The sequence below is a fragment of the Pan troglodytes genome, chromosome X (genome assembly GCF_028858775.2).
Source record: "Pan troglodytes isolate AG18354 chromosome X, NHGRI_mPanTro3-v2.0_pri, whole genome shotgun sequence".
Classification (NCBI taxonomy): Eukaryota; Metazoa; Chordata; class Mammalia; order Primates; family Hominidae; genus Pan; species Pan troglodytes.
The window spans coordinates 52,239,172-52,252,001 of NC_072421.2; the positions used below are offsets into that span (position 1 = coordinate 52,239,172).

At 46.2% G+C, this 12,830-nt stretch overlaps 1 long non-coding RNA gene across 1 annotated transcript in view; it reads right to left on the reverse strand.

The window, feature by feature from the left end:
• Window positions 1-1,445: 1,445 nt before the first annotated feature.
• LOC107971161 (uncharacterized) overlaps window positions 1,446-12,830 on the reverse strand; it is a 72,360-nt gene continuing 60,975 nt past the window's right edge. Inside the window, exons 2-4 of the long non-coding RNA XR_010154667.1 lie at window positions 6,577-6,652; window positions 6,223-6,365; window positions 1,446-5,690 (exon numbers count right to left, since the gene is read on the reverse strand). This is a non-coding gene — a long non-coding RNA (uncharacterized LOC107971161). The remainder of the gene's footprint in view (window positions 5,691-6,222; window positions 6,366-6,576; window positions 6,653-12,830) is intronic.

The following is a 12,830-nucleotide window of genomic DNA, read 5'->3' on the forward strand; positions in this document are numbered from 1 at the left end:
CCTTCTCCCCCAGCAGCAGGGCTCTCCCAGTGAGGACAACACCAGGCCTACCTAGGTCCTGGTGTGTTCAAGGGCTGGGTGATGTCTGGAGGGGTCTGAGGTAGGGCTGCACATGCTTCAGGTACAAGACGGTGAGGGCAGAGACAGTTTGGTCTCCTGGGAAGGGCTCAGTGGCAGGCAGGGACAGTGTCCAGGGCTTCTGGAGTTCCCCGGTAATGTCCAAGGTTTGGGAGGACAGAGCCCTAGATAAGGAGGGAAAACATAGCAGTGGAAGGCTCCCTGTTTCCCACCCCCTCACCCAGCCCCAGCCTCTGTTTCCCCAGGAGGGGCTGCCATCTCCGCCACGGCCAGATCCTGACCCAGACCGGGCTACCTAATTTGGGAGGCCCAGTGGAAAATGAAAACACGAGTCTCCTTGTCAAAAACTATGAAGGATTTCAAAACAACAACAGCAGAGCATGGAGCCACATGGGGAGCCCTGGTGAGCATCAGACTGCATTGGTTGCACACCCCAGAAGCTGTCCGTCAGAAAGGCTTTGGGTGGGTCTCCGTGTTGGCTGCCGCTGTGATTTCTGCTTCTCTGGTGCTTGGGTCCATGCTTGGCCACACTGACATTCTGGGACTCTGACAGAAATCCAGTCCCAAAGTTTTACTGGAACACACACACACACACACACACACACACACACACACACACACACACACACAATGGAGTCCCCTTCCCTTTATGTCTCCTGGTTTGTGGTCTGGGCTGTGGAAGAGATGAGGGATGCCTGGGACTCCACCACCCCTGGCGTCATAAATTTAATGCTATTTGGCTGGAACCTCCCCAGACACCCTTGTGCACATAGCGGGCACATGCCTGTCCTTGGATCAGGGTGGGGGTAGTCACCATAAGCCACAGGAGTGAGTTTGAACACTGTGTGCGGAGGGCACTTGAGATACGGAAGTTCCACCGGAAAGGAACAGGAAGCAGCCCTCGGAGGCGGGGTGCTGGCCAGGTCACGGCCTCCTCAGGCCTCCAGGCTTGCTGGACACTCTCCCTTTCACATCACCTTGCTGCGGTGGGGCCTCACCAGGGACCCACTCCCCCTACCCTGTAGGGGCAGCGCTGAGAGCACCTGGGAAGAGAGGAGGAGAGCAGGGAGGCGAGAGCACCCTGGTGGGAAATGGGGGTGGACTGGACTGCGCGTCCTGCAGAAGGGTCAGACCGGCCACCCTGGAGATGGCCACCACCTCACTCACATGGCAAACAGGAGACCCAGGCAGGTTTCCCCCCTGCCCCCGGCCTGGGGCCTTCTGCAGACCCCGCACTGCAAAGGCCCACAGTCCATGTCAGCAAGTGTTTTCTGAGGCCCTGCTGTGTCAGTGGACAGCACTCACAGCCTTCTCCCAGCTTGGCCTGCTCCGTCTGATCACCCCTGCCCCAGGCCTGGCGATGGACGAGCATTCGTGCATTCACTTGTTTCCAGTTATTGACATTATGCATAAAGTTGTTCTGAATATTCATGTACAATTTCTCATCTGGGCCTATGTTTCTGTTTCTCGGCCAAGCCCGAGAGGTGGGGGCAGTAAGGCCATTTCATGGTCTCAGCCAACTGAGGCTCCGAGAGGGAAGACGCTCTCCCCAAGTCACACAGCCAGGAAGTGGCAGAGCACAGACTTGAACCCGGGACCCTCTGAGGCCAGGGTGCGTGCACTGGGCCCTGCTGTCGGCCGCCCCTGCCATCCAGGGTCTTGCAGTGTCCTGGGGGTGATACACCCACCTGCTGGGCACTCTCTCCTGACACCCACCCTCGCACCCACGTGCACATACCACTCCCCATCTCCCTTCATTGTGCATGATTCGCTACCCCTCACGGCTTCCCTGAACGACAGGTTCCACCCTAGGTTTCTGAGGCCTGCCACCGCCCTCCCAGTCTCCTGAGACATCAGGTTGGGTGCTTTCCTTCCTGGGCATCCATCCTGCTGCTCCTCCTTGTTTTTGTCGTCATCAGGCCCTGGGCCAAGGGCGTTTTGCCCACTACCTCGTGACACCCTCAAAGATCGTCTGAGCTACTACTGTGCACTTGAGGAAACAGACTCAGAGAAGGGAGGTGACTTGCCTGAGATCTCTGACCCAGCTTTGCCGCTGCCTCCACTAGTGACCTTGGCCCAGCCTCTTCTCTTGACCAGTTGCATATCGTTCCGTGTTGCATGTGAAGAACCATTCACATGGTTTGCACATTGATTATCATTTGTCGTCTTAATACTGAATTATAAGAGTGCTTTTTTGCGTGCAAACTTTTCCATTGTCGGGTAGTATATATTGCAAACATTGCCGCAATGAAAGGTTTGCTTTTTCATTTCGCTAATGATGAAAAGCCAGATTTCTAAATTTGATGAAATTCACTTAAGGTGTTTTTGCATGGCTATTGCTTTCTGTGTCATAGCTATAAGAGTCCTTCGCCTACAGCAAGTTTTTCAAGGCTTTATCCTGAATTCTCTTCCAGAGGTCTTATGCTTTAGCTTTTTTGTTGACATTTAGGATCTTCACAAACTTCAGAAGTTTGAAATCATACCAATTATCTTTTCTGACCACAATGGAATGAAACTAGAAAGCAATACCGGAAGGAGAATTGAAAAAGTCACAAACAGGTGGAAATTACAACACTCTCTTCAACAACCAGTGGGTCAAAGAACAGACCACAAGGAAATTAGAAAGTATCTTGAGACACATGACAATGAAAACACCACATACCACAACTAGGGAGATGCAGGGAAAGCAGTGTTAAGAGGGAAGTTTATTGTGGTAAATCCTTACAGTGAAAAAGAAGAAAGATCTCAAATCAACAGCCTATCTTTGTGTTTCGAGAACTAGCAAAGGAAGAACAACGTAAACCCGAAGTTAGCAGAAGGAAGGAAGTAATAAAGATTAGAGCACAAATAAAGGAAATGGAGAATAGACAAATAATAGGAAAAAAAAAAACAATGAAACTAAGAGCTGGTGTCTCTGAAAAGGTCAACATAGGTTAAGCAGATTAAGAAAAAAACAGAGAAGGGTCAAATAACTAAAATCAGAATGACAGAGGGGCATTACAATTGTTACTACAGAAATAAAAAAGATTATAAGGAGAAGACCAGGAACAACTATACCCCAACAAATTTGATACTTTAGAAGAAATGGATAAATTCTGAGAAACATACACGCTGCCAAGACTGACTCCTGAAGAAATAAAAAATCTCAGCAGATCTCGACAACTCATAAGGAGACTTAACCAGTATTCATCAACCTCCCAACAGAGAAAACCACCGCAGGACTAGAGGGCTTCAGTGGAGAATTCTACTAAACATTTAGAGAAGAATTAGGACCAGAAACACACACACACACACACACACACACACACACACTTCCCAAAAGAATGTTTGTGCATACATATTCAACAAAAGTCTAGCACACCGAGTTCAACAACACATGAAAGGCCCATGACCACGTGGGATTTATTCGTGGAATGCAAGGAAGTTTCGATCAATGAAAATCAACTAATTTAGTGTACGGCATCAACAAAATGAAGGACAAAACCACATGATCGGCTCAATTGATGCACTAAAAGCATCTGAAAAAAGTCAACCCCCTTCGTGATAAAAACACTCAAACTCCTTGAAACAGAAGGAAACAACCTCAACGTCACAAAAGTCCTATGTAAAATACTCATTGTGAACACTGTACTCGATGGCGAAAGAGTGAAAGCTTTTCCTCTAAGATCAGGAGCAAGACAGAGATGCCCGCTTTTGCTACTTCTTCTCAACATAGTCCCGGAAGTTCAGAGGGCAATTAAGCAAGAAAATGAAATAAAAGGGCATCCTTTTTATTTCACTTCATTTTATTTTTAGAAAAGGCATCCTTTTTATTTCCTATTTTCTAAATAACCCATAGCTCAAGGAAAACATCACCAATGAAATCACAAAGTATTTTGAACCTGATGAAAACTTATGGGATGTATTTTAATTGTCTAGATTGCATGAAAAAGAAAGGCACAACATTTGCATCTTTCTTAACCATGTTGAACAACAGATTAAACCTGAAGAAAGCAGAAGAAATGAAATAACGATAAAAGTACAAATCAGTTAAAGATAAAACAACACAGCCAGAGGTGGTTTTTTGAAAAGATGATGTGATTAAGACATGCCTTGTGTAGGCCTGAACAAAAAGGAGAGAAATCATGAAGCAACCCGTGTCTGGAGTGGCTAAGGAGACATCACTATGGGCAATGAAGGCATTAAAGAGATCATTATTCAAAACCATGAGCAACTTTATGCCCACAAATGTGAAACTTTGGATATAATTTACACATTTCAAGAAAATACAACAAAATGACAGAAAACAGACTAAACATCTGAATTGTCCTACAAATTCTAAACGGGCGGAATCTGAAGGAAACAACAGCAACAGCCACAAGAACCTACGGACTCTGATGCTGCCACCGATTAATTCTACAAAACGTTTGTGAAGGAAGGAATATCAATCTTACCTTCTTGCCAAGTAACATAAAAAACGGGAAATGCTTCCCATCCCGTTTTATGAGGGAAAAACCTTAAAGGGCATGGTAAGAAATGAAATGCACAGGCCTATCTTTTACATAAGCACAGAAGAAGAAATCTTGAATAAAGCATTAGCAAAACAAATCAGTTAAATCTCCAAAAAGGAAAACGTATCACAAACAAGTCAAGAGTATTCTAGAAATGAAGCGGTTCAGTGCTTGAAAAATCTATCTCTCAGAAGTAATGTATGAAGGAGAAAAAATATGATATTCCCTACAGACGCAGGAAGGGTATTTCATGGGTTTGATTTTTTTTAAATGACCATGCACTTATGATAAAACCTCTTAGCCAACTACGAACAAAAGGGAACTCTCTTGATTCCGTTGGAATATATTTTAAAAGCCTACAAAAACAACGATACTTACGGGTGACATGTTGACAGCTTTCCCTCTGAGATCAGGGGGGGAAAAAAACCAGATACATCCACTGTCACCACTTACAGTGCCATGAAGGAAGAAAAAGTAATCAAAGCAGTCCTGCAAGCACAGCCTTAAATGCATACGCATGTTAACCAAAGGACATCCTTGTGAACGTGCACCACAATAATAACACTAACACTCCAGCGCTGGAAACTACTGAAGAGCCCATTAGAAATAAAAGGCATGAATAAATTGTGGCATCGTCATACAATTCAAAACACTGCGCAGGAATGCAAAGAAACGAAATTCAGCTACACAGCACGACAAAAGTGAATAGCAAGGAGAAAAACCTAATGTTGCCAAGAGAAACCCGGATTATAAAATACGTACTGTACTGATTCTACTCATGTGTAATGCGTTCACAAACAGGCAGGATTATCGTCAAGTGTTAAAAGTCACAAGAGTGGTTAGATTTGCTGAGGTGGAAGACAAGAGTGACTGGCATGAGAGTGCTTTTGAGCTGCCGGCAATACACTACACCATTTCTTAACCCAGATCGTAGGGGATCAGACGTCCCTGTGGAACCATTTACTGAGTGGTACCCTCATTTTGCGTGCAACTCCATTTTTGTATTATAGTCCATTACAGTGTACATAGAGATATTTAAATGAATACTATCCCAGGAATGTCCATAAACAATGGATTCTTCAGCGATTTGTATATTCTCTGACCACAATGCCACAATGGGATCTAGAAATTAATAACAAAAGATCATTACAAACCCCCGTATATGTTTGTAAATTAAGAAACATCCTCCTAAGTAACCCATGGCTCTAAGAAAAACTAACGTTGAAATAAGAAAATATTTTGAGCTTACTAATGAAGCAAACTCCAGAGGTCTTTGCCTGCCAATATTACTAAGTCTCCTCTCTGGGGAAGTTTAGATTACACAGGAAGACTCTCCTGCATCTCTGAGAAGGGGCAAGATGCCAGCAATCTGGACGCCAAACTCCAGCGGAGGTGAGGGACTGAAGATTGCTGTAGACAGCAACTGAAATCCCTACGCCGGGTTGGGATGTATGCCTTGAAGTGAGCCTGAAGTTCCAAAGCCCATAAATCTGCTGGTTCATGCTCTGCAGAGAGTACATTTGTCCGCCATCTCCCAGAGTGGGGGGAGAGCGATTTGTCATGCTACGAGGAGCTGAGAGGGGATCTGGGTGTCTAAGTGATTTGTAAATACACTTTCTAGAGCAATCGTGCAATTTACAGCCCCCACCATTACCAACAACGTGCCGGGATACGTGGCAATGCCAGTGTTGCAGACAGTTGGAAGGTCTGGTGAGAGGGGATAAGTCAGTTGCTTTCCTGCCGTCCTCACTGCCAGTTGATGCTCAAGCTCTCTTGGCAACACAAGTGAGACTCCGTCTGTAAAAAAACAAAACATAAACAAAAAATTAACATGTACTCCCAGCTACTCTGGAGGCTGTGGCTGGAGGATCCCTTGAGCTCAGCAGTTCGAGGCTACAGGGAGCTATGATCATACCACTGAACTCCAGCCTGGGCGACAGAGCGAGAACCCCCCCACACCCTCAAAAAAGATCAAGCTCTCTTAATCAGCTAAGTCAGTGTCACTCACCTGTTTCCTTCCCATCTTCTGCTACTTTCTTTCTCTTGTCTCCTCAGCCAGTTTCTTTGTCTTTATGGGGTAAAGCCTTAGGAGAAAAGGATGCAGCCAGGAAAGAGGGAGGGGGAAGAGAGGTGAGAAGTGAACGTGAGAAAGAGAAGGGGTGAGTGAAGTACATGACCAAAGGTGCCCTGGGGAAGCTGGGAGCAGGAACAAGGGTCCCCGGGCGAGTTGAAACTACCCCTCATGCTCTTTGGTCTGTTGGGTGCTCAGGTTGCAGGAAATGGGCATCCGGTTGGACTTCATGAGAACTCACACCTTGGGGTGTGGAGGGCAGGACACCATGAGAGGAGTCCCACCCTGCTGCAAAAGATAGAAGAGGAGAGTTGCCCCCAACATAAAAGGGAAGGCAGTGACAGAAAGAGGCAAGCAGAGGATGGTGGATGGCAGAACAAGGACTATCATCAATGACATTTTCTTCACTGAGCCCACCCCAGAAATGAGCTCCCTTCCTGTGCGCTCTCACAGCTCCTTGTCGTTGAATCTCGTATCACTGATGGTAATTTGCAGAGGAATAATTAAGTTGGTGATTCACTTTAGGATGTACTGCCCTCCGAGGCTGAAAGCTAAACACATAGAGCCCACGTTACGCCCAGTACCACTTAAAGAACTAAGGATTAGTCACTGGGTGAGTATCAGGGGAGGGGAGGGGAGGGCGGGGAGGGGGAGGGGAGGGAACGGCATAGAGAGAAGGAAAAAGCAAAATGAGGGGAAAACCAGGGGAGGACAACATGAGAAAGGAAAGAGGGAGAGAAAGGGCAGTGAGGGATATGGGAACTCGGAGGGAGGACAAAGGGAAAGACAAGGCATGGAGGAGAGAGAGCAGAGAGGGGAGATGAGAGGTGATGACAGAGGCTGAAGTGAGGTAGGAAGAGAGAGGAAAGAGGAAAGGAGTGTAGAGGAAATGGATGAGGGAGTAAAGAGAAAGGAACAAGGGGAGAGGTCCTTTACCAAAGGGTGATTGATGAGCAGGGGGCAAGAAGAAGGGGCAGCGAGGGAGAAAGGGTAAGGAGGAGAAAACTGCCAGCTTTGAGAACTCTACCCTGCCCCTGGAAAGAGGGGATCCCCATCCCAGGTCAACCTGGGGCTCCCCATGGGACTATCTCAGAGGGAGGAGCTGGATAAGCCAAGAAAGAGCAAAGGGTGCACGGGACCACTCTTGCCTTGCTGCATGTGTCATTCAGGGCCTTCCCACCCAAACAGGGGGACCGGTCACATCAACAGCCACCTCTGCTGAATCCAAGCTCTGCACCGGATCCTCCTTTCCCCTGCCAGATACGGGTTTCAACAAGCAAATTTAAGGGAATCACTCCCCTTCCTGGGATCCCTCCCTGACTGTATCAGTTGCAACCCCTTTCATGGTCACAGAGGCCTGGCCTCTCCCACAAGAACCCTATGGGCCAGCCAGTGCGATGCTCTGTACATCGTATCTGTTCAGGATGAAGCCTGTGTGTGTGTGTGTGTGTGTGTGTGTATATGGGGTGGGGGTGTGTGGGATGTGTGCGTGTGTGTGTGTGTGTACTAATAATCACAAGGATCAATATATCTGTGGGAATTGTGAATTCTTTCGATGTGACTGCCTTGCTAGAATCCCCTCTCCCAGGGGCCTTTATTTCAAGGACCAACTCTGCTTTTCTCCCACAGCCCAATGAATGCATCAGACACTCAGCTTCAGTTCCCATGGCAACAGGGGCTAATGGCCTAGAGACTAAAGATGAGACAAAGAGAAACGCAGAGAAATGTGCGTGTTCTGTCTTCCTCTGAGGTACGCAAGCCCCTATTCAGGGATTGGAAAGAACATTCGCTTTAGTTCTACCCTGCCCTCCCCTCAATGCTGGGTGGAGGAGGGCAGAAACGCAGACGGGCCTGACATGAATCCAGAATTTCTACATCCTCTCAATGCACCTGCACGGTTTGGAGACAGGCTTCTTTGTCCCCGAGCCATCATGTTACCAACAATGTATTGTACCTGCAAACCATGCCTGTGGAACCTAGGATTCCTGCTACCCCAACTCACTTTCCTCTTTACCACCCTCTAGCCTCTATCATAGTAGGGGAGTTTTTTCAGTCATTCCTATTTTCTGACAGAAAGTTCCAGCCAGCCCAATTTCAGAAGCGCTGTCTCGGGAGGGCTTCCTGATCCTTCCTGCCAGAGTCACACAGGACACACCTCCTCCCTCTTCTCCTCTGTGGCCTGGGAGACCTCCGCCCAGACCATGGGACAAGTTCCTAGGGCTCCCCCTTCCTGCCACACTCCTGTTCCGCCAGGGCCTTGGGGAGACTCAGACGAGGGAGGTTTCTGATAGTCTCCCACTTCTGGAAGCAGCCAAACTAATGAGAGGCCTCTTGCCTGCCCCTCTTCCTGAGAAGCCCACCACCTCCTGTGTATTGACTCCCCTTACCAGAGGCTGGACAAACAGCGTGCCAGGCCCGACATGAGACGTCCCACACTATAAATTTGTGATAAACAACAACTCAAAAGCTGGGCATATGCCCCCAACTTTCCCTCCCTTCTTTCCATTTATTCCAGTGAGTCTCAGAAGTCCCTTTGTCCAGCTGCACTCTCCTCTCCTGGGACCCAGCTGCCCTCCATTTCCCATGTCCTGGAACCCCTCAGTCCAAAATATCTAAGTAAACTCGTCTTCACTGCAATGTGCAACCCACACCCACAGCCGTGCCCTACGCCAGAAGGAACCACATGAAGTTCTGCCCATCTTCCTGACCTCCACGGATGTTGCGTGACATCCAGTCTCCTCTGGGTCAGGGGGTTTGTCTCATATGCACTCCTGAGTGCCCACCTGCCAGTGACTCCCCTGTGTTTCACACCCCTCTCGGGGGATCTCAGATCCACTCGGCTCCTGGTCTCTGTCTGGATGACCACGACCAGTTTCCCTTGGAGAAGGACCAATGGGGAATGGCAATGCCAGGAAGGCAACGCTTCGCTTGACTGCTCTGCTCCTTAAATCCCCAGAAGCACCACTCACTCACAGGACTGTAGACGCTATGCCAGTTACAGACTTCAGGGAAGGGTCAATAGTGACTACAGGAAATTATAGTGGAACAAACTACTAGTGAGCGATGGCTAAGCATCCATGCTGCTAGAATCCAAAAAGAATCACCCATCCCCTGCCTCCCACGGAAAAGATAAGGTCTTCTGAGGACATTCCATTTCCGGTGAATTCCCATTCATGGCTTTTCTTCCTGTTTTGAGCACTGCCCTTTTCTCTCCCTGGAAAGAAGGAAGTCCCTCCATTAATCTGCTTCATTGTAGGGATTTCTTTATTTCTCAGTAATGGGATCTGTCTATGTCTCCACCTCCCTGTGAACATATGAACACCCAGAGACAATCACCAAACACTAAGGAGCTATGAGTGTCACATCATAATCCCTCACCTAGCTCTGCGCAGTGGCTCACACCTATAACCCCAGCTATGCAAGACACCGAGGCAGGAGGATTGGTTGAGGTCAGGAGTTGGACACGAGCCTAGTCAATGTAGCGAGACCTCATCTCTAAAATTATAAAAATAGAAAAAATTAGCCTTATATGGTGGCACGCATCTGTGGTCCCAGCTACTCGGGAGACTCGTGCAGGAGGATCACTTGAGCCCAGGAGTTTGAGGCTGCAGTGAGTTATGACAGCACCACTGCACAGAGCTTTGGGAGGCTGCACTTTGAAGGCAGGAGTTCAAGACCAGCTTGGGCATCACAGCGAGACCCCAACTGCAGAAAAAAAATAAAATTAAATTTAAAAAAATTAAAAATATCTCTGACCGATACATTTCTCAAAATTTGAATTTGTCAGTTTACATTAACCTTCGTTACTCAGCCTGGATCCTATGGACTTCAAACTTCATTTCCTCGTCCTCTGGACATCTCTGCCCTGCCAATCCCTCATTCTGAATTTGGCCATCCCCGGGGATGGAGGTTATCAGCATGGCTTTAACTGAGAGCATGAAGCATGGGGCTGGTGGCTCATATTTTTAACAAAGCCAGCCTCTCTGGTTGACCCCATCTTTACCCCTCACTGTTTCTCACAGTTTGAATTCCTGCAGATGTCCACTGTTTCTCTGCATCTTCAAATTCTTCTGCTCCAGTGGCTATTCCCCTCAGCATACAATTACGCTCCACTGTCCTCCATTTTAAACAAATACCTTCCCTTGGGGACACTTCCCTACCAGCTGTTCTCCCACATACCTGCTGCCTTTCACAGCAAAACTTTTCTGGTAAGTTGTCTGAACAAGTTGTCACCACTTCCTCATCTCCACCTCCAATGTCTTGCATGGCCTTCTGTCCTCCAATATGCTTTTTTTTTTTCATGCTCTTTAGTAACTTACATGATGTCAAATCCAATTATCATCCCTCTGACCTGGCTTGCCCTCTTAGTAGCATTGAACGTGCTGGCCACTATCGGTCTCTTGAGATCTTGTGGATTCCATGAAACCATCTTCTTCTGGTGATCTTCCTTCCAGGATAGATCCTATTCTTTGAGTTGTTTCCTGGCTCCTCTTCTTGTAAACTCCTCTACTTTTTGATATGCTCCAGATTGTGGCCTTGTTTCCTCCTTTTCTACATTTTTTTCTCGAAGAAATTTCCTTTCACTTTACAGATGTAAATAACACCTACATCTGCCACCTCCTGTGTCCATCAGAATGTTTGGTTAGCAACAACAGAAAAACACTCACGATTGCTCAACCAAAAAACAAAAAACAAAAAAAACCTGATGCAAGAATATCAGGTTGCACATGAAGTCAATAAGAGGGCTGCATAACCAGAATTGGAAAGCAGGTAGGATCCACGGGAGTCTGAGACATAGAAACAATCACAAAGGTCATGCCTGAGAAATAGCTTTGTTTTGACATTGTTCTTGCAACCTTGCTACTCTGCCAGAGAGGCCGCTTTGGAAGCCTCCTACCACATTTAATTTTTCAGCCTTATGGAAGTCTTCGTATAGGTTTCGTTTTGTAATAATTCAAAAGTATCCCTCCAACTTGTATCCTAATATACTAGCATGTATGTTAACTTAGGAATAAGTTATGAACATTTTGAATTCCTTCAGAGATTCTTTCCTCCTTCATTAAAAGAAACAGCTTTATTGAGATATAATTCAGATACCACAAAGCTCACCCTTTTAAAGTGTACCGTGCAGTGGTTGTTAGTATATTCCAAAAATTGAGCGACTCCCATTCCGTAGGTGGCTTTTTCACCGTGTTGATTGTTTCATTTGGTTCACCATAGGTTTTTGTTTTCGTTTTTGGTTTTTGCTTTCATTTTATTTTATTTTATATATATATATATATATTTATTATACTTTAAGTTCTAACGTACATGTGCAAAACGTGCAGGTTTGTTACCTGTTGGTGTGCTGCACCCATTAACTCGTCTTTTGCATTAGGTATATCTCCTAATGCTATCCCTCCCCCCTCCCCCCTCCCCCTACCCACAACAGGCCCCTGTGGGTTCACCATAGGTTTTTGGTTCGACTTAGTCTCACCAGTCTAACGTGGCTTTTTGTTGCTTGTGCTTTTTGTCATATTCAAGAGATAATTTCCAAGTCAAATGCCATGGAACTTTTCACCTATGTTCTCTTCTAGGAGATTTACAGGAAAAGATGTTTGAAAAGGGTATATATGATAAGGGATTAATATCCAAGCTATACAAGGAACTCCTACAACTCAATACCAAAAAAGAAGACAACAAACTGACTAAAGAATGGGCAAAAGACTTGAATAGACATTTCTTCAAAGAGGACATGCACATGCCCAACAGTATATGAAAAAGTGCTCAACGTCACTACTCAGCAGAGAAATGCAAATCCAAACCACAATGAGCTATCACCTCACACTTTGAACGATAGCTGTTATCAAAACAAAAAAGAAAGAAAGAAGAAAGAAAGAGAAAGAAAGAAGAAAGAAAGAAAGAAAGAAAGAAAGAAAGAAAGAAAGAAAGAAAGAAAGAAAGAAAGAAAGAAAAAAGATAACAAGTGTTGTTTTGGAGAAGATGTGTAAAAATTCCAACACGGGCACACTGGAGTAGGCACGTAAAGCGGTGCAGCCACTATGGAATACACCGTAGTGGTTCCTCAAAAAATTGAAAATAGAACGACCATGTGATCTGGCAATCCCACTTTTGGGTATATATCCAAAAGAATTGAAATCTGGACCTCGAAGGGATATATGCACTCCCACCTCTATTGAAGCATTACATCT